Below are 20,457 nucleotides of genomic sequence, written 5' to 3' on the forward strand. Positions count from 1 at the left end.
TGTAAAGAGACTCACTTCTGGGTGCCTCTCCCATTCAGCAGGCATGCCTTGGTCACAGTTTCAAGGCCCTCGTAGGTGCTGTCTTCATTTCTAGACTAAACGGCTCTCAGGATGTCTCTTGGTTGACAACTCAGTCCCGCCTCAGTCCCATCAGCCTGTCTTCACACACCTCCTCTCAGCCGGCCCTGATCCAGCCCTGTTACCATTGAGTGTGAGTTCTCTGGATGCCTGTAGCTACTCAAGCCCCTGCTTCTCTTGCTGTTCTTCACCATGCTCCTCGGCATCTGACAGCAAAACTGCAATTGTCACAATGCCTAAAAGCAGCCAAACTCTGGCCTCCCCTGCTTAGGGCAAAGATCATGAATTCCATCGCAGGCCCAGCCTCGCAACAGCTGCAGGTGACCCGGCAGAAGCCATGGACCAGCTGACACAGGAGGATGTCTCTGGCTCAGGTTAGAGTTTGCAGGCCTGAACAGTCTGTCCTCTGCATCTTTCCACACCTGGTTTAGTCCAGGCTGGCCAAGTGCCTGGTGCCATCAGCAGGCCCATTGTGCACTGAAGGACTGAACCCTAACCCTACCTACCGCAGGTAGCAGGAAAGAAAACAGTGAGTGTTAAAAGGTTGTCCACATGGCAGGGTAAGTGTGCCTGGGAGTGTTTACATGAATAACACTCAGATCGCCACTTCCGCAACTGGCCAATCACCATCCCAAGCACATGTGATACAAATGGTGCCTCCTCTAACTGACAGGCTTCCCTCCCTTTAGTAACAAAGGACATGACATTTCTAGTCATGTTCCAGGTGTCGCCTACCTCTAGTGGTGGCTGACTTCCTGCAGAAATCTTGGCTCGTTTTTAGAGCACTTCCAAGAAGCCTGTGGCAGAAGACAGTCCAGACAGTTCTTCATGTGATGGTCTTGCTGGCTTCCAGGGCCTGGTGACAAGGCACATGGGTTCTGGCTCGGGACTTAGGGCATGAAGCCCCTTGGGATGTACTTGAGGCATGAGCAGTGACAGCACACAAGGTGGTATCTTAGAAGACAGCAGGAGCTTGTTGTATTTCTACATCTTCACTTTCATGTTTCTCTTCATACTCTGACATTTTTGCTTTTTGCTCATAAGGTAAAAGCAGAGTTGGACATGGATAAAGACAGCAGTGAGGGTGGATGGAGGCAGCAGTGTGGAAAGGCACCTGAGCAGAGCACCTGCTAAGGGAAGCAGGGCACCAGCGGGCTCTGGAAGGGTCTTGGCCCTCTCAGCCCTTTGGCAATGCAAGCCCTGTCACTTGACAGAAGAAAGGCCGCATCAGGACATTCTAAAGTTTTGCCTTCTCACTTAAAAGCTGTGGCTAGTGCCTTTTTCTCACTTGCAAAGATCCTGTGTGTGGAACTGAGGAAAAATCACAAGACAGAAATAAGCCAAAAGAACAACATTCTTCTTCCAGCAAGTCTGTCTGCCACAGGGTCCGTGTCCGCACCTGGGTCAGGAGCCTTTCCTTGAACTTGTACAAGGTCATGGAGAGCAAATGCTGTACAGGGTCAGCCTTCACCAGAGTCCTCAGCAGCTGAAGGAATGGCACTCCTAGGCCTAATGCTTCCTTTCTCTATCCTAGCTCTCAGCTGCTTGTCTTACACTCCCCTACTTTAGAGAAGGGCTGACATTTCGTTCTGGGTGTCAGTTTCCAAGGCTACCCCAGTAATTGCCCCAGACTGGGGGATTCTGCTACATTCTAATAACAGTACATTTGAAGTCTGAGGTGTCCATCACTGGGCTCTCTCCAGAGGCTCCACAGAAGAATCATTGTTCTATCTTCTTTCTGCTTCTCGGGGCTCCGGGAGTCCCCTGCACTCTATGGCTTTGATGTATCTGCTAATCTGCATGTGTTTCCCCTCTAAAATCTGAGCAGCGGATAGTGCTGGGCTGGAACCCCAAGGACCAAGCTGAGGGCTCATCCTCTAGGAATTCTGGAGTGAATGCGCCAGACAGTCTGATGACAGGTTAATTAGTGGGGGCCACTGGACACCAAAGGTAGGTGATCCTCCTTTTCTGTGTCCCATGTACTTTCATGACTGGGGCGTCCCCTGACAAGACTGCAATGTCTCTGGATCAGTAAAGAATGTGGAGATGAATCTCACAAGAGACAGTTCCAGAGAACACCATCTGCTTTGTTGTACATGAACAACTACTTATATAGTGGACGCCTATGGACTGTATTTAGTGAGCACATTACCTGAGATTGGACAGCGAGTGTTCAGACCACCAGGGTCTCTGTATGCACAAAAAAACATATAAAAGGAAGTGTGGAGAGTGCAGACAGGTCAACTGACCAGCTTCTAGCTACTCATCTTTCTTCAGACTTCAGTGTTCTGACATCAGGAGCATGGTGTGCCATGCTTCTCATTTAAAAGCATAGTGTGCCAAGCAGGCTGACCGCTAGGTCATGCCTACATTTTCTCCTACACCCAGGAGTAAAGATTGCCTCATAACATGCTCTCCATGTTTGATATTCTCTTAGGCCTTATTTTTCTGAGATCATTTTGACTCCCCAAGTGTCCGTGGGTTCTTGGTTTCATTTGGTGAATTCATAGGAGGAGGTAATATGTTTTTTTGTATATTTTGTCTGTTCATCCTTTGTGATTCAGGCTGGACAGATGAATGCAGACTTGCAAACATAAGATGGGGAACCATTCTGCCATGGTATTTGCACCTGGTGGAGCCAGCTGCTAATGTATAAAATGAAGTCACTGGAAGCCTGACCTCCACCATGGCAATTGGTCACAAGTGGAGTCACAGCCTTACAGAAGAGGTCTGGCGAACCCTTCCAGCAGGCAGGTGAGGGGACTCCCTGAGAGGACAGGGTGCTCGCTATGTCCTGACTGCCAATTTCCTAGCTTTATGTATTTGCTGGGTTTGGTTTACAGCAACCTGAATTGACATAGAACATCCCAGCCACCTTTCTTTGAGTATCTCTGTATGTCCCCAAAACTCACCTTATAAGGGCATTGTCATTAGGTTTGCACCCTAATCTGGCCACAGTGACACAAAAACAGCCAGCTCAGAGGTGCCATGGCTTCAACTCAGCTCTTCTGGTGTCACTACCCTGGGACCCCAACCTTGAATTCAGTCTTGGGTTTTGTATGACAATCAGGTGACAAGAAGCCAGGAGGACCCAAGACAGAAGGCGTGGGGTCAGAGTCGATGACAGCCCAGCCTTCTCCTCCTGTGACTTGTTGGCCTGTAGTGTTCATTTTGGCAGAACTGGTACAGTGGCCATCGGCCTGCCTGTTGCAGAGTGCAGCTTCTACCTCCTTTCTGGAAGAATAGAGAGTCAGGACTCAGCCAGGACTTCAGAAAAAATTGTGTATGCAGCACAGAAGAGCCAGTGTTGCCTCTGATTTTGATGTGATCTCTGCTGATGGCCCAGCCTCCTTACACAAGGAGCAGGGATGAAAGGTAAACATAACAGGAAGCCTGCTTCATCCTGAGCCCCAGGCTTCAGGAACTCTGACGTTTCCTCTATGGATACTTGTGTGATGGGGAAAATCAGAAGAGCTGGCACTCTGGTCTCCCACATCTCCCTACTAAGAGTCCCACAGCCCTGGAAGCAAGACTGAACTGCCCCACATCTGCCTGCACAGTCATCTGAGGGACACCCCACAGCCACCTCACTGGCCACCCTTTGAGAAGAGACCAATGTCCTGAATGCCCTTCTGCCTGGGCTCCTGTTCACACCTATGATCAAGCCCAACTCTTTGAAATTGTCATGTTTTGTCTTGGGGCTTTTATTTTTGTCCCTTTGGAATTTTTAAAAGACTTCAAAGCCAAAGATGCCTATCTTGAACGCTGGGTCTTTGAAGTTCTCCAGTTCCGCCTTCCTCACCTCGCTCTGTTTGCCTACAGCTCAAACCAAGGACAAGCACGTGGTGAGATGCTGTTGAGCAACTTGGAAGCAGGGCTGGAACACATGGCATGTTTAGTGTCACTGTGTTTTGTGACCCAGACCACATACACACACACACACACACACACACACACACACACACACACACACACGCACACACACACACACACACACGCACGCGCACACACGCACACGCACATGCACACACACACACTAACACACTCCAGGGGACACCTGTGAAACTCAGTCTGTGTCCCAGGCATCTAGGGGGTTGAGAAAAGTTGTGAAGGGGGAGGGAACACAGATGGGGGCCTCTGTAGCTTGTTAAGGAAGACTGGGGTCAGCCACCAGCCACAGAGCGAAATGAAGGGCTGCAGGCTTCAACACAGCAATAACCAGCTGCAACTCACTGTCCTTCCTAGGCTGACATGTCCGCGCTGTCAAACATACTCAAACCGCAGAACCAGACAGTGCTGCCAGGCAGGGCTCTCACTGTGTTCCTGCTCAGAGACCTAGCCTGCTAATGCCGGGCCAGGCCACAGACGTGGGTTTAACTGAGAGCCAGTTCAACGACACATAGGAATATTGACGAAGTTGGAAATTAAGGACCTATTGTCAAGACTGCCAGGCCAGAGCCCTGGGACCAGGCACCAGGCAGGATTCCCCTTGGGGTCCATGATCCCAGGAAAGTCATGTAAACAGGGAGCAGGCAGAGGCATGCCCACAGTAGCCAGGGACAGGTGGCATATCCCAGGTGTGCCCTGAGCTAAAGGAGAGTCTCAAAGCTGCAGCAGAGACTCTCAAGGGAAAGGGCTCACATGGCCCCAAGGAGGCTCTGACTGACAGAGGGGTCCTGCTTCGCATTCAGGTTCAGGTGGACTCTGAGGTACGTTAGTCCGGAGAATGGTGTGGAATTTTTGTGGTGGTGGTGGTTTGGTTTGGCTTGTTTGTTGTTTGTTTTTACTTCTGCTGCTATTGTTTTGTTTTGTTTATCTCTTCCTTGTGGTTTAAGTGGATCTTACCATGTAAGATACAGAATGGTGACCATCATCCCCTGGGGACATACCGGAAGTGGTTTTTCTCTTGTGGTAGGAGACAGACATGCCCACACTGTAAGCCTTGGGAGAAGAGGACCCTCCGGCCAGTGTGTGGTAGGCAGTAGGTCCTAGGACTCAGGGGCCTGAGGACTTGCTGTCCCTTGTCCCCATGAGTGCTCATATTTTCTATTTTATTCCTAGAGAAAGAATGTGCTGGAGTAACACCTGCCAAGTGGCAGGAGAAAAGCTCTCTGAACCTAGAATTCTATCCCCAGGGGGACTCTACATTCTGTACCAGGAACTTCAGTGAGCCAGCCCTGAAAACCAGCCATTCTGCTGGGGACCCAGCCTGAGAAGCCACCTTTCATTGTGTTTAAAACAATAGTCACAATGAAATACACAGTAATCTCGAAACCCTGCTCATTTCCTAAAATGGAATAAAGGGTGAGAAAGCACCTACAGGTTAGTGAGCTTTAAGTCTGAGCTGTTGAACACGGAGTCTGGGTGGCTGCTGTGCAGGCCCGAGATGGAGCCCCATTGATGCCATCTCACACTCATTTCTGACACTCGACCTACTACATTTGAGTTTAATTCAAGACTTTTGATACACCAGACTTTACAATATTAATAGCACAGTCATGTTTCTCGGGAGACAGACATCAGCTAAAAAGACTTTGTATCAAGAGATCCCTTGTGTTCTTCCAATTGGTTATCGAAATGGAAAAGGCGTGGGCCAGGGGAAAACACAAACCAGGGAGCTAGCCTGTGGGGTGTGCCAGGCAATAACTCCTCAGACAGTGAGGAAACAGAACAGAGTGAAAACAAAGACCAGTTCAGGCTGGGCGGTGGTGGCGCACACCTTTAATCCCAGCACTCGGGAGGCAGAGACAGGCGGATCTCTGTGAGTTCGAGGCCAACCTGGGCTACCACATGAGCTCCAGAAAAGGCGCAAAGCTACACAGAGAAACCCTGTCTCGAGAAACCAAAAAAAAAAAAAAAAAAAGACCAGTTCAGACACATGAAGTCTCCAGAGTGTTCGTCTCAGTGCTATTGGACTACACAAAGCCACATGCATATGAGTTTTTACTGATGCAGTTTACACACTATAAAATCCTCCATCTTAAATGTTCTGTTCAAGGTCAGGACCTTTGTGAGCTAGTGCAGATGTCTCTCTCTTGACCAACAGATCATCGCCTCTCTATACAATTTCCCATTAGAGGTGTCCCCTCCTCATCCCCAGCCTCTGGCAATTACTTAACTGCTTTCTGTCTCCATAGATTTGCCTGAGGTGAACATTTTGAGTAAGTGACCTCATTCGTGTATCCTGTTTCCTGTTTGGCTTTTTACCTTGTGCATAATATTTTCAGAGTTCACTACGTTGCAGAATATATTGGTCTTTTCCCTTCGATAGCTGTATAGCATTTCATTCCCTCCATGGGTGAATGTCTCAGTGAGACCCACTGTTTCCGCTGCTCTCTCCTTCCACCTTGAGTTCCTGGGATCAAACTCAGGTTACCAGGCTTGTGCCACAAGCACCTTAACTTGCTGAGCCATCTTGCTGGCTCTGTAAACACATTTTTTTGTTGTTGTTGTTCTCAGGCTGTGTCCTCAGCAGAATGGCTGGTTTTCAGGGCTGGCTTACTGAAGTTCCTGGTATAGAATGTAGAGTCCACCTGGAGACAGAATTCTAGGTTCAGAGAGCTTTTTTCCTGACACTTGACAGGTGTTACTCAGCACATTCTCTGTCTCTAGGATTAAAATAGAAAATATGAGCCTTTTAATAGGAAATAAGAGGCAGTAGGTCCTCAGGCCCCTGAGTCCTAGGACCTGCTGCCTACCGCACACTGGATGTGTGTGCATACTCCCATGACTTTCCCTACATCTATGTTCATGTTTTTCGGAGACTGTCAAACTGTAAGTCTCAGAATGCCCCACCAGTGACACCAAGGCTGTAGTTGTCCTTGACCCTGTCCACTCTTACTGCTGTCCTGGCCGATGGGCTGCCATTGTGGCTTCAACCTACATTTCCCTAAGTATGTCGGCCACTGTCACAGCTTTCTTGTGGCAATTGTTCATGTCCTTTGCCAACTTTTGTCTTCTTGCTGTGGAGTTATGAGTGCTCAGCTCATCTATCTTGTCTTCTTGATTATAGTTTATAAAAATGAAGGCGTACAGTACAACAGAGAGAGATGGAAGCTCGGACACAGCCTAAGGCAGGAACGATGTCACCAGCCCCAGCGGAACTGCAGCCCAGCCATCAGCCCATGGGCTGCAGAAACTCAAAGATCACAAGACGAAGCCCCAAGAAAACTTCCGAGAAAAGCTTTTGTTCTGGGATCCCTGATGGATTCATTGAGTGACTGAGATAGACCATGCAGGACCATTAAGGTCCCAGGAAGGCAAATGACCAGGCATTAAAGGAAATTACATCATGGTACCTAAAACATTAGCATAATAGAGCTTCCACTGAAGAAGATAAGTACATTTTTCTTTTTCTTTTTCTTTTGGTTGAAAGTCAATAATATTCACAGGATCATAATACATAATCTTTCTGGGTTTTTGTAGCTGTTGTCTGTTTGTTCTGTAGTTTGGATCTGGAATTTCTCCCTCAGAGGCTAAGATATTGAGAGATTAGTCTAAGGCTGGTGTACCCAACCAGTGAGCAGTGACTGGGTATGACCTCATCAAGGGACTAGTCCATAGTTATGTTGATTGGCCTATTCCGGGGCCTTGGAAACCCTAAAACATGGGGCCAGGTAGGAGGAAGGGCGTCCAGGAGCACGCCTTTGAGAGATGTGTCTGTCACTGGTCTTTTCTGGTCTTTTGGTTTTCTGGTCACCATGAGGTGAGCCGCGCTGAACTCGGACCCAAAGGAGCAGAGCCAGCCTGCCATGGACATGAATCTCTGAAGCCGTGGACCAAAAGAAATCTGCTCTTCTTAGGGGTGAATGTCAGACACTGTGTCCCCATGTTGCAAAGTACAAACAGTTTAGACTCTTGAGACTAGGGAATGAAGTAGGGGAGAGTAGACCCTGACTTTGGAGCAGAACAACACGTGCCGCCCACCTGTGGCAGTCAGGGTTCCGAAGGGATCAGAACCTATAGAAGGAATATATATTAAAGTGGTTCAGCTTGTCTTCATGCCAGAGTAGCCCAGCAATAGCTGTCTCACACCAGATGGGCCAAGAACCCATAAGGTGCTCAGTCAGTGAGGCTGGATGCTTTGGCAGTCCCAATCTGGCGTTGAAGGCCTAGAAGCTTCCTAGAAAGTCCACGTTAGAAGACTGAAGGAGCTGGCTTGGTAACGGTGAAGGAGTCAGCAGTGGAAGCCACAGAGTAGATGAACTTGCCAGCAAGAGTGAAGGCCGAGCAAGGCAAAAAGCGAGCACGCCTTGCCTCTTGCACATCCCCTTATCTGGGGTGATCCCTGAAAACGCTGTCCACACTTAGGCTGGGTCTTCCCACATCAATAGGAGGTACCAAGACAGACCCCCACAGACATGCCCACGGGCCAACCTTGTCTAGACTGTCCCTCGCTGAGATTCTCTTCCCAGGTGCTTCTAGGGTGTGTCAAGTTGGCAGTTAAAACTCACCATCACAGTGTTGGCTGCAGAGGTCAGGAGGAAAAACATGAAGAGAGTGAAGGGCAGGGTAGGAAGAAGGTCTTCGGCACAGGTAGCTGAAGAAAGATTGTAGAGTGGAGGGAGTCAAGGAAACCCCTGAGCACAGGACAGCCAAGACCACTGTGCACCCAAGCAGGGGAAGCTCCAAGGCAACCCCGTGGCCGTGGGGCTAGAGGATGTTAAGTTCCCTGCCAGCATGGAAGGGTGACAGTGGGGCCTGGCAGAGTGAGCATCATCTCAAATTCACATGAAAACCCAGAGGCCATGGTCTGACAAGCCAGAGCCTGAAGATGCCAATCAAAGAGCAAAGAGCAGCTGCAAGGGCTAAGGGACCAGCCACCACGGTCAGCTCCATTCCTTGCCCAGTGCGTTTTAGTGATGTTGACATGTTGAGTTAACTGGAAATATGTGGTTAATGCGTTCTTACAACAGAAGGTATTTTCAAAAGTTTAGTGTATTGTCATGTGCGTGCATGCGTGTGTGTGTGTGTGTGTGTGTGTGTGTGTGTGTGTGTGTGTGTGTGTGTATGTGTGTGTGTATAGGTATATCACAGGACGCTTGTGGAGATCAGAAAATCACTTGTAAGAGTCAATTTCCCCTTTCTACCATGAGTTCTAGGGATTGAACGCCAGTCTTCAGGCTTGGTAGCAAATGCCATCTCACAGGTCCAAACAGTAGGACTTTAACAGGAAGAAAAGCATAGAGAAAACAAAATATGAAACTCAAAGAAATGGCTGGGCGGTGGTGGCACACACCTTTAATCCCAGCACTCAGGAGGCAGAGGCAGGCAGATCTCTGTGAGTTCAAGGCCAGCCTGGTCTACAGAGCGAGATCCATGACAGGCACCAAAACTACACAGAGAAACCCTGTCTCAATAAATAAATAAATAAATAAATAAATAAATAGATAGATAGATGGATAGATGGATGGATGGATGGATGGATGGATGGATGGATAAATAAATGAATGAATGAATGAATGAATGAATGAATGAATGAATGAATGAATAGATGCAAATAGTCATTGGTCACGTTTTAAAATACTTAAATTGAGTGGAATATGAAGAGACATGTGTGAGAGCTTGCCTATAAAATTGGCTGAGACCTTGGAGATGAAATTTGCTGCTAGAGTGCCCAGAATGAACCATGGACAACATGTCGCCACTGGAGGGCAAATCAATGCAGGATGTCTGGAAAGCAAGTTGACAGTACGCATTGTCGATTGTTTCTATTGACTCCTCTTGCAGACACTCAGAGTGTGAAGACGCTTTGAGCCATGTGTGACACACCAAACACTGTCCTGCTGTCCGCACATCCCCCAGCTTGACCACTTAGACAAAGCCTGGCACAGCTGGGCATCGGTGCAACCTCAGGCCCCTGGTAATGAATGGGAGGACCAGAAAGGCACCGGACTGGGTCGAATGATAGGAGCACAGTTACTCCCAGGTTTGTTATTGCTTGTACCGTCATTTTCTTATTTCTGGCCACTCCTTAGGGGATAATCCTTCCAGAACAGTTTTTGAAAGAATACAGATGACTAGTTCACACATGTAACTAACAGTGAACTCTCCCTTCAAAGCAAGCGCATGAAACAAGGCTGCATTGTCACTGTGGACATCCACAGTGCAGCTTACTCCCATCACCAGGTCAGCATCCTGGTGCTGCACCAGACACAGTCAGGTGACCTGTGGCTATCCATGATGGTTAGCTTTGGTCTAGTCCCTTAGAAGAGTTAGCAGAAGCTAGTCCTTATGTGAGCAGTGTGGGGCTGCTTTTCTGACATGAAACTCGATCCTGATCTGCCTATATTTCTTCTGTCCAGTAAACACATCTGAGATTCCACTGTGGGTGCCAATCAGCCACATTGTGATAGCCCAACACCCAGACACCAGGGGCTCCCCACAGCCAAGATTAATGTCCTCTTCACCCCTGTTCGTCCATCACAAGTTAACCAAGGATCTGGTCCCCACCATGGTCCCTCAGTACCAACATGGGTAGTCATAACTATAGAAGTAGAGTCAGGTAGGGAGGGAAGTGGCCCTGACAGGCTGGCGCTGGCTTGTAAACTGCCCTCAGAGGTGAACATGCTGCCTCTGCTCATGTCTCTTGGGTCAAGTGAAGTGGTATAGGACAGTCCTCCAGGGTACCTCTGTCCCCATTTGTGGGGTGTCCAACAGTAGCCTGGAAAAACAGTTGTGCCCTGTGGTGTATGCCCTGCGGAAGTTGCTTCCAGATTCCTCAGCAAGCAAGGTACTTACTAAGTGGAGACTCCCCCTTCTGCCTCTCCCTCCTTCACACTCTGTCATGGAACCCTGGGTGCTTTGTCTCTGAGAGGACCTGCCACCTAGAACTCTGTGTTGCACGCCTTGGGCCAGAGATTTGCTCTCTGGGTGCTGTTTGACGTCAGGAGCACATCACATCACTGATTCTATTTTCATCCTGTGCAGTGTGAAGGTAGCTAGAATTCCCCTGTTGGTCAAATGCCCAGGTGCCGCTGCATGTACCCACTATGTCCTAAGAAAGCCAAGGGGGGCAAAGCACAATGTTGGTATGGCTAGGATGCAGAAAATGACTTTGAAAAATGCACTGGAGGGCATCCTGTGAAGTACAGAGTAGGTTCATCCCTGATCACTCCAGATAAATCCACTAGGGTACTGGGGAAGGGAAGGACAAAGGCGTGGGGCAAAGGACTTTCAGATAGAACAAGAACCAAAATACAGAGAAAGTCAATTTCCTCAGAAGGCAGGAAATTTGGGGTGAGTGGCAGGCAGGAGCTGGAAAAGATCAAGCTGCTTCATGCCTCAAGGCACTGGAGGGTTCCGATCCCAGGTAGGGCCGCATCATCTTCTGTGCACACTAAGCGGAGACTCCTGCTCTCCCCAACCCCTGACACACACACCCCACATTCTGCCTCACTGCCCTGGCACCAGGCCAGAGAAGGCTGGCCAGGAGAGTCCCTCAGCACAGCCTGTACACAGCCCCAGCTGTATCAACCTGACAACAGGTGTGTTTGGTAAAAGACTTTACATGGAGACCACACACAGATTTGAAATCAGTCTACATGTCAATAGCAAGCTAGCGGCTGACCTCCACTACCCCCTCCTTATTTATCTGTGGCACACAGGCTCTCAAGGAAAGCAACTCACAGCTTCGCCTGCATCTGGGAGGCTAGCAGTTCATGGTGGGCACCTGCCAAGTGCCCTGGAAATGGCTGCTGGCCCTGTCAGAGGAACTGGGTCCCCTTGCTTGGCCTCATCCATAGCACTATGCAGTGAGACATTTGGGGGTCATCATGGCTAAAATGGAACTTCCTTAGCTGAGTGGAGACACTAAAAGGGACAGCTTGGAATTAAGGCGAAAGCCATGCATGTTCCTTGTTTCTGGGTAACATTCGTCATTCAGGCTGTTGGGACAGGGCTTGAAGCAGAGAACTCAGAGGGTCTGAGGACCAGTGGGAGACCAGGTCAGGGTTGGGTGGGTCATTAGCCTTGCTGTGCATACATGTGGATGTCAGGCTGAGGGGTTGATTGCCTCCAATGCATGGCCACGTCCTCACCCCAGCCTGGGAGAAGACCCTTCCCTGAAATAAAGGTCTTTGCCGACATTTGGAGGTCTGCTTGCTTGTGTTTAGCATAAACCATACCTCAGGGGGAGCTGTCTTCACAGGCACAAGGCCACGAAGGAGCTCTCTGGGGCCCCAACTTCCCCACATGTAAACAGGAGTGGGGCCACAGCCACCCAAAACAGGTGTCGGACCCTCCACCAGCACCGCGGCTGACAGGTTGGGTGATGTCATGGGATAGTCTCCCTGGGTGGGGGCCATGCTGTGTCATGAGGAGCATTGCCCCTGGCTGCCTTGGGATGAATGGGACACAGTATGTAGGGTAGGGACCCGGAGACAACAACACAGTGCAGCAGGCCCAGCTTCCTCCCTCCCCTTTCCATGACTGCAAGGCAAATATGGCCTTTCAGAGCCATCTGACCCCAGGATGGAGCCTGAGCCAAGGCAACAAAAAGACAGTGTTCGCCACAGCCTGGCCCCAAGGCCTCCCAGTGAGATCACAATGGGGCCTGGAAAGGGGGCCTCGGCACTGGAGGCCCAGGAGGCTGTGACCGGTGCCCACTGCCTCTTCTGGTTGTCCAGGACAAGCCTGTCTCAATTTGTGCACAGGCAAGCAGCAGAAAGGAGGTCTCTCCGCTAATCAGGCCAGGGGCCAAGCCACAGGGGCCAAGCTACTTCCTTACCATGTCTCTTTCAAGCCCTACAAGCCCTGAGCACAGCAAGGCATCAATGCTTGGTAGACCCATGCAGCCCTGTGGACAAGGAGAGGGGTCTGCAGACAAGAGAGACAGAGAGTCGAACAGACCCAGAGCCCGTGGTGTAGGGGCCAGCACTGGGGTCGAGAGGGGTAAATAAGTCCTGGGTGAGGCTAAACCTGCTGCTTGGCTCTCCAACCTCCTGAACCTGGCTTGGCTCCCTCCCAGATAAGGAAACAGACTGATATCCCCTGTTGTCACCACACAAGTCTCCCAGGGTACCATCATGTGAAGCTAAGCAGAAGCCATCTGAGCTCAGGTCCCACCCTGTGGATCATCCTAACCTGTAGTAGGTAGCCATGCCAGCTTTGATCTGGAAGTTCCAACCCCCAATGAGGCTTCAGTAACTGTCACACCTGCAGGGCAGGGCCAAGAGAGGACCCTGAAGACCCAAGATCCGGATGCGCTGCCCTCTTGGTTCCAGGACTCTGGACTCTGGAGGTAGACAGAGCAGAGTTCTCCAGGGAACACCACCGGACTGCGCCACACCTTTCCCAGACCCTGTTACCTATTCCTTCACTTGTAAGTTACCCCACAAAATAAACCTCCCTTTTAACTACGTTGAGTGGCCTTTCACCAATACTAGCCACCTCTTCATGGGGGACAGGATGTTCCTTTCTTGTTATTGGCTGTTGTTTCTAATTACTAAAGTGATGTTGAGCCTGATTTCGACATTCTCTGTCATTCTCAAAGATCTCCCAACCATCTTTGCAGCACGGGCCTCCTCTGGGGTCACATTTTCAAATGTTCTTATGCCTGCCAGAGTCTTAAGAAGGACATGAGAGAGGAAGGCAAGTTGGTCTTTCCTGTAATCCTTGTTCCCAACCTTGACCTGCGGCCCCAGACACAGGCAAGAGCTATGGTAGCCCTCCTCGGAGTTACCTGGCATTTGCCAGCTGGTTCAAACTGCCCTTGCAGACTCTAGCCTGGGATGCTGTATTATCTGCATAGGCCCTTGTCTGCCTCCCAGATGCCCTCTGGGCCGTATGAGGCTCCTATCCCCCAGCGAGGGGCTGCCTCACTCATGCACTCCCAGGGCACTTGGAGAACATGGGGACCCGAAGGAACATCTCCTGGATGACAAGTGCTTTAGTCTCCTTGGGACTGCATGCCGGGTCCTCAGCATCCAGGGAGAAGGGTTGCACCACAAGGCCAGGATGGCCACAGACTAGGGGCCCCTTACGGTTCAACAGGTGGGATTTGAAACAGCCACATAGAAGACAAAATAAGGCACTTCATTCCCTCCAATCTACCTCAGACGTCAAACTGGCCATCAGAGCAAAGTTGTGGCCATTTCCCATAACTGACTCAAGTCCTTCACTCTGGAGGCCGTGCAGCTGGGTGACACATGGTTAGTTTCCCACTAGCTCTGTGCAAGTGTCATGCAGACTTATTGGGCTGTGACCAATATCACACTGGTGACTTTCTGGAAACCCTAAGGTGTGGAGCTAAACCACTGACTCTTTCCTGGAGCCTGCAGTTATCTGGAGGGTGAGTGAGAGGGGTCAAGGGGTTGGCATCTCTGCATACTGTCCCTGTGTCCTTTGTTGCCACAGCCTTTGAACAAGACTGCACTCAGCTGTGTGTGGAGGCCTGTCGATCATTGAGAAATGTGCTGCTGTCCAAGACACTAATGCAGGGTGAACTCTGCCTGTCATCCATTGGAGCTGGTGTATACTTCTTCCACACCACCCTCATGCTTGCTCAGCAGCTCGGGCACTGAAGTCACTCAGATGCATCATAAGCTCACACCAAACCACGAGGTCAGAATATTTATACAAGATGAGTAACTCAGCAGTTCCCAGGTTAAGTCACTGCCCACTGCAAACCTCAAGGCCAGAATGCTATGCATGAGAAGAAAACATCTTTTGAAACTGTGCCCAAGACCAATGGACAACTGCCAAACTTTAGCCCACCCCAGGCAAGCAGAAAAGCCTCTACTTCCTTTGTTCTACAAGAAGCAGCCCGCTCCCTCCATCTCCGCTCTCTCCTCTCCCTAAGCTGAAGGGGCTCCTTGATCTGCTGGGGCTAACATCACAGCAATGGAGTCTTGTCTGTCTGCTTGCAAGTCATAGACCTGTCTTACCTCTGCTCTCTGCATGGAGGAATTGGAAGGCAGCTCTCACCGGGAACCAGCCCTGCCAGTACCTTGGCCTTGGACCTCCGGGTCCCGGATATTTTGTTACAGAGGCGCAGACAGACTAGAACAAGACTGTTTCAGAGCTAAAGGCTTCCAGGGGGTACCAGTTCCACTAGGGAGCCTTGGGGTAAATGGGGCTAGAAGCTGGTCTCTCCCAGAGTTCCCTACCTCCAGAGAGGCCTGAGGATGCCAGGAGCACTAGATGGGGGTGCCATGACACTGAACACGTCCTCAAGCTCAGCTCTGAGGTGTACAGAAGAGTCCTGGCCCCTTGGGGTTCTGGCATCTCAAGTGAGGGGCGACTCAGCCTCTGTTTCTAAGCCTGCAGTCTGCCCCAGTTTTGCCTGATGCAATCATGGCCACATCACTGTGGGCCTGAATCCTTCTCGTCCGCCGGCTCTCAAGCCAATTGGTCTGACCCCATGCCAGACAAAGCAGGGGCGGAACACTCTCCCTGCTCCACCACACCAGCCTTGCACCTCAACTCTAGGAGCTCCAGCCTGTCTATCAGCGAGTCTCCCAGGCAAAATGTAATGTATGCTGTTTAGAGCTGCACAGCTCACCTAACTGATCAGCCATCCTGAGTAAGGTTAATGCCCAGCACACCCTCCTGCTGTGGATGCCCATCAAAGTGGAGGGACTTGATTTCTGAATTGTTTCTGTGGTACTCATGTGTCGTAACAACCTGTTTCTAGAACATTTGTAATCATGAGAGAAATACAATAAAATGATAAAGGGGTCATATAATTTTATATAAAGCATAAACCAAATCACATCAAGAAGAAACCCGTACAAAGTCTCAGGAGTGGTGTGAAGCGGACTGGTGGCTTGAGCATCTCCTGTTCTGTACCCACACCTTGCCTGAAGGCCGAGCGCAGAGGAAGTACAAGCTCCGCAGCTGATGGCACAGAACCCCTGCCAGGCCATCTACTTTATTACTACGATGGCTAGTTTTATGTCACCGTCACATAAGCTAGAGTCATTTTGGAGGAGAGAACTTCAATTGAGAAAATGTTCCTGCCAGACTGGCCTTTGAGCAAGCCTATGGTGCATTTTCTTAATTGATAATTGATGTGGGAGAGCCCAGGTCACTGTTGAGGGTCTGTTATAGAAAGCAAACAAAACTATTGGTAGAAATTGTCTTAGGGTTCCTATTGCTGTGATTAAAAACACCATGACTAGAGGGATCTTGGGGAGGAAAGGTGCTCCCAGGTGACAGAGTATCACTGAGGGGAGTTAGGACAGAACCTCAAACCCAGCAAGAAGCTGAAGGCAGGAGATGATGCAGAGGCCATGGAGGGGCACTGCTTACTGTTTTTATCCTCGTGGATTACTGTGACCTTGGGCCGTTCAAATGCCTTCATGCTCTTTAAGGGACCAATGCTTGAGCCCTTCACCAATCCCAAAAGGAAATGATGCTGACATCCAGCGACAGTGGGGCGGAGGTGGGGGCGGGGCCAAAGACACCCACCGGTCTGAGCCAATTGGGAAGTGACTGATTCTCGGGGATAAAAGTTCTAGAAGGATCATAAGCAGCAGGTGTTGCTGGCACAGGGCTCCTGAAAGCCTGGCATTCTGTTCCATCCAAAAATTCTAAGTCATCCCTCAGACCTCGCCATGCCAGCAACCATACACCAGCCACTGGGCACTTAAATGTGGCCCGTCTACCCCAAGATGAACCGAAAGTGAAGCACACCTGATTTTGAAGAGCCAGTAAAACGGTCTCATCTCTGAGTCATCGTTTTTTAATTGATTACACACTGGAATGACAATTCTTGTGTCGTTTCAAGCCACTGTTTGTCTGTGGTGTGGGAATCTGTCTGAGCGGCAATAGGAAACTAGTCCCGATGGGTCTGTCTGCATCCATGAGATCACCCAAGCTGAGGACACGATGGAGCAGTGGCTTTAAAAGGCAAGGTGACTGTGCACAGCACCGCTAGAGCGGGAACTGCAGGCTGTCTATGCAACCGGCAGGATGATGCAGGAAATGTCCAGGGCTTCCATGTCAGAATAGGCAAGCATTCTCTTGTGTTCCTGGTCAGATACATTTGTTTCAAATTACAGTGGTTAAAGAAGAAATCATGGAGGCTATGGCCTGTTCGTGGCAGCTTGCCGCTGCAACCATTTTTACTAATGCAGTCACTCCAGGGGAAACGAAAAGAAATGAACTACAGTGGTAAGGATGGCTCCGAAAACCGTGCACACAAGCCTGATTCTCTGTTTGCCTGTCTGCAGACAGGCCCTGTCATCACAGGCCACTATTTGCAAGACGTTATGTCAAGCGCCTCTCATTGCCCATCATGTGCAAATGGTTTGCTTCTTGTTAAAATCCAATCCTGGTTTGGGTTTCTCTCTGCAAAGCTCTTGATGAGGACAGGCTGCATCTGTTTTGAGTCTGGTTTGTGTCTGTTTTGTGTCAGCTGCATCCCTGACTAAAATCAGCTCCTTCTGTGTCCCAGTGAGTCTAAATGTCTGCCGTGGTCTTTTGTGGCCTGGTCACATGGGACGGCTGAGTGTGCATGAGTGTCAGTGAGCATGCCCATGTCCAGCACAGAGAACCAGAGGCCAGATGCCGTTCTTAGCAAGTTGCAGCCACCACAGGGCCATCCCTGTGGTGACGGGAGGTGGCATCGGCTCTCTGCCTCCAGGATCCTCGGCTCCTTTGAAGAACCAGTGTGAGACAAAGTGAAAAGGATTTGCGTCAAATGCGATCTAAGGGCATGTCACTCCTCCGTCTCCAGCCTGTGCGGCTCTGTGGCTGTTAAATTCAGACAGCCCTTATCGCTGATGAAAGGCTGGTCTGGGAGGGATTAGTAATCAGGCATGCTCAGCTCTTTAGGAGAGCCTAGCCTTTTATTTCCTGGGAGTTCCCCCACTTTTTATAAATCCTTAAGGAGAGTGTTCGAACTTTCCAGCACAGCTGGCTTCCAGATGATCCAGGGAAGCAGACACACCGCTGGGAAGGGACTGTGGGTATCCTTGGGACCGCTGTGAGGAGCACCTCCATGATGAGAGACCGTGGGGTCGAAGCTCAGGGAGCAGTGAATCTGCTGGCAAGGGAGGTGTGTAAGCAAGGCTGACACCATGTGAATCCTGTGGGCAGGGCTGCAGATAGGACGCAAATGGGCTGAGCTGAAGGTCAGGTGCCCTGTCCCTTGGCTGCCAACTGGTGGGCAGCCTTCTCAGCTCCCAAGAGCGACAGGCATCACCACTTAAAGAAAAGCCAAGACCCATGTATGCCTCTCACCACATGCTTCTCTGTCACTCACTGCTCAGTGTTGTGAGCGGATGGTGCAAATACCCAACTAGGAAGTCACAGCCCTGCATCCAAACGCAGCACAATTTCCCATCAGCGTGCCCACGCGGCCGTGGGTCTCCTGGAAGAGACCTCGGAGCTAGGTGTGCATCTTCACTTTATCATGGCTTCCTCAACCTTTGTGATGGTCTCTTCTCTCCCCAGGTCAGGGTGATTTTTTTGTTTGGGTTTGTTTGGGTTTGGTTTGGCAAGTTTTTTTGGTTTGCAGGGTGTGGTTTTATTTTGTTTTGGTTTCTTTGAAACAGATCAAAGCATTGGGAGAGGGGTTTTCCAGCGGTCACTGTTGTAAACACCTGGGTCTCTATGTATTATACATTCCCCTGAGGCTTTTAGGGAGCCAGGAGTCCTGGGCTCACACACACACACCCCATACATATCACATACATGCACACACACAAAGCACATATCATGAACCTGCACACATCCCTCACACACGAAATACATATAACACACACACACACACACACACACACACACACACACACACCACACACCAGACAGGATCAAACTCTGGCTTTAAATCCAGGTGTACTGGTCTTGTGAGAGGTACCCTGGAACCACCACCACCCCCAACAAATGGCAACAGTGCTCCCCAGACAGTCGAAGATGGGACAGTGTCCTAATGAAACACTCCTGGACTGATAAGAACCCCACACCTGCTTGTGGTGTGGAACCTGGCACTCTGAATGGGAACATCCTCTATCCTACAGGGTAGCAAGTGCTGTGTACACTCAGCATCGGATGCCTCCAAGCTCAGTCCTGGACTCCAGGCAGATTCACATCAAGTCCTCTGCAAGCCACCAGCAAAGCCACCCCAGGGAACCACTCAGTGGTGTCACAAAAGCTGCCTAGAGGTACGCAGAATTTTCAGGTAGGCAGAGAGTGGTTCCCTTCATGTTGACAGCTCTATGTTTCAGAGACTCACAAGCTGAGTTTCCAAATGAAAGGCTTTTAGCTCTAAGCTCCAAGAACCAGTGGCTTGGAACGTTAAGCTTTCAGAGCCAGGGCTGATGGCAGCTGCAGGTAATCCAGGCTGAGGCTCACTTCCCAGGGCTTAGAGCACCGACATCCAGATCCAGTTACAGTGCTGGAGATTTGAATAAGGACCCTCAATTCTCAGGTGTCTCTCTTGAGCTCTCCTGGAGCCACAACCTGAAGGCTCAACTCCTCCTTCTGTTTTCTCCCAGCCTCCCAGTCTCTGTAGTTTTAGCTGTGGTGCATCGCTTACCTTCTCTATCCGTCCACTGCCTACAGTCATCCTCTGGAATGCTCCAGCTGCCTTCTGGTGTTACACTTCAGAGCTTCTCATATCCAGACCCTCAGGTGCTGGTGGCTCTCTGGAACTACTCTGCTGCTTCCGCTAGAAGCCCTGGATCTCTCTCTGCTCTTCCTGCAGCCAGCTCAACCCATTCTACCCATAATGAAGACCAAAAGTAGGTAAACGGCCACTCAGGTGACACCTTGAATGGAACCTAACCTTTGCAATACCTGGGGTCAGTACACAGAAGAGAAGCCTAATTGTGTAGCTGAAGAGGGTCACACAATGTGTGCCCAGAGTGTAATTCCACAAGCCACAGCCTTGCATGGGCATAGCACTGGACTCTGCCAGTCATAACCATTACGTTGCACAGATCATAGGCCTTTTGCTGAGTCACTGGGGAGGCGAAATTCCTCCTGTCCTGAGTAGCTACTGGGCAAGCAGATTCATCTAGAGTTGGTTGGGGCTTCTGATAATCTGAGTGGAGTTGTCTGGGGCAGTCCTAGCTGGAGAAGGTCCATCTCTGAAGCAGAAGCACGTGACTCCAGCAGCCCTGTGGGTGAAGAGGCCCTGGCAGCTGAAGGGCAGCTTCTCAAGCCATTTGAAGCATTTAGGATGCCGTGACAGCCCAGCCAGCTTGGGTGACAACTCCCTGCTCAAGGCAGTCAGGCACAAAGCAAGGGGTCTGGCTGACATCAATCAGAGGGTCAAATCATCACAGAGTCCAACAGCTTAGTTTATCTGAAGGAAAAATAAGCATTAAAGGGTGCTTATAATACAGATAAGAACATTTTTAACATGATTTAACTGTGCTTAATTTGGGGCTGGAGACATAGTACAGTTGCCTAGCATTATTGGGGCCTGGG

Source organism: Onychomys torridus, chromosome 23 (assembly GCF_903995425.1).
Source record: "Onychomys torridus chromosome 23, mOncTor1.1, whole genome shotgun sequence".
Classification (NCBI taxonomy): Eukaryota; Metazoa; Chordata; class Mammalia; order Rodentia; family Cricetidae; genus Onychomys; species Onychomys torridus.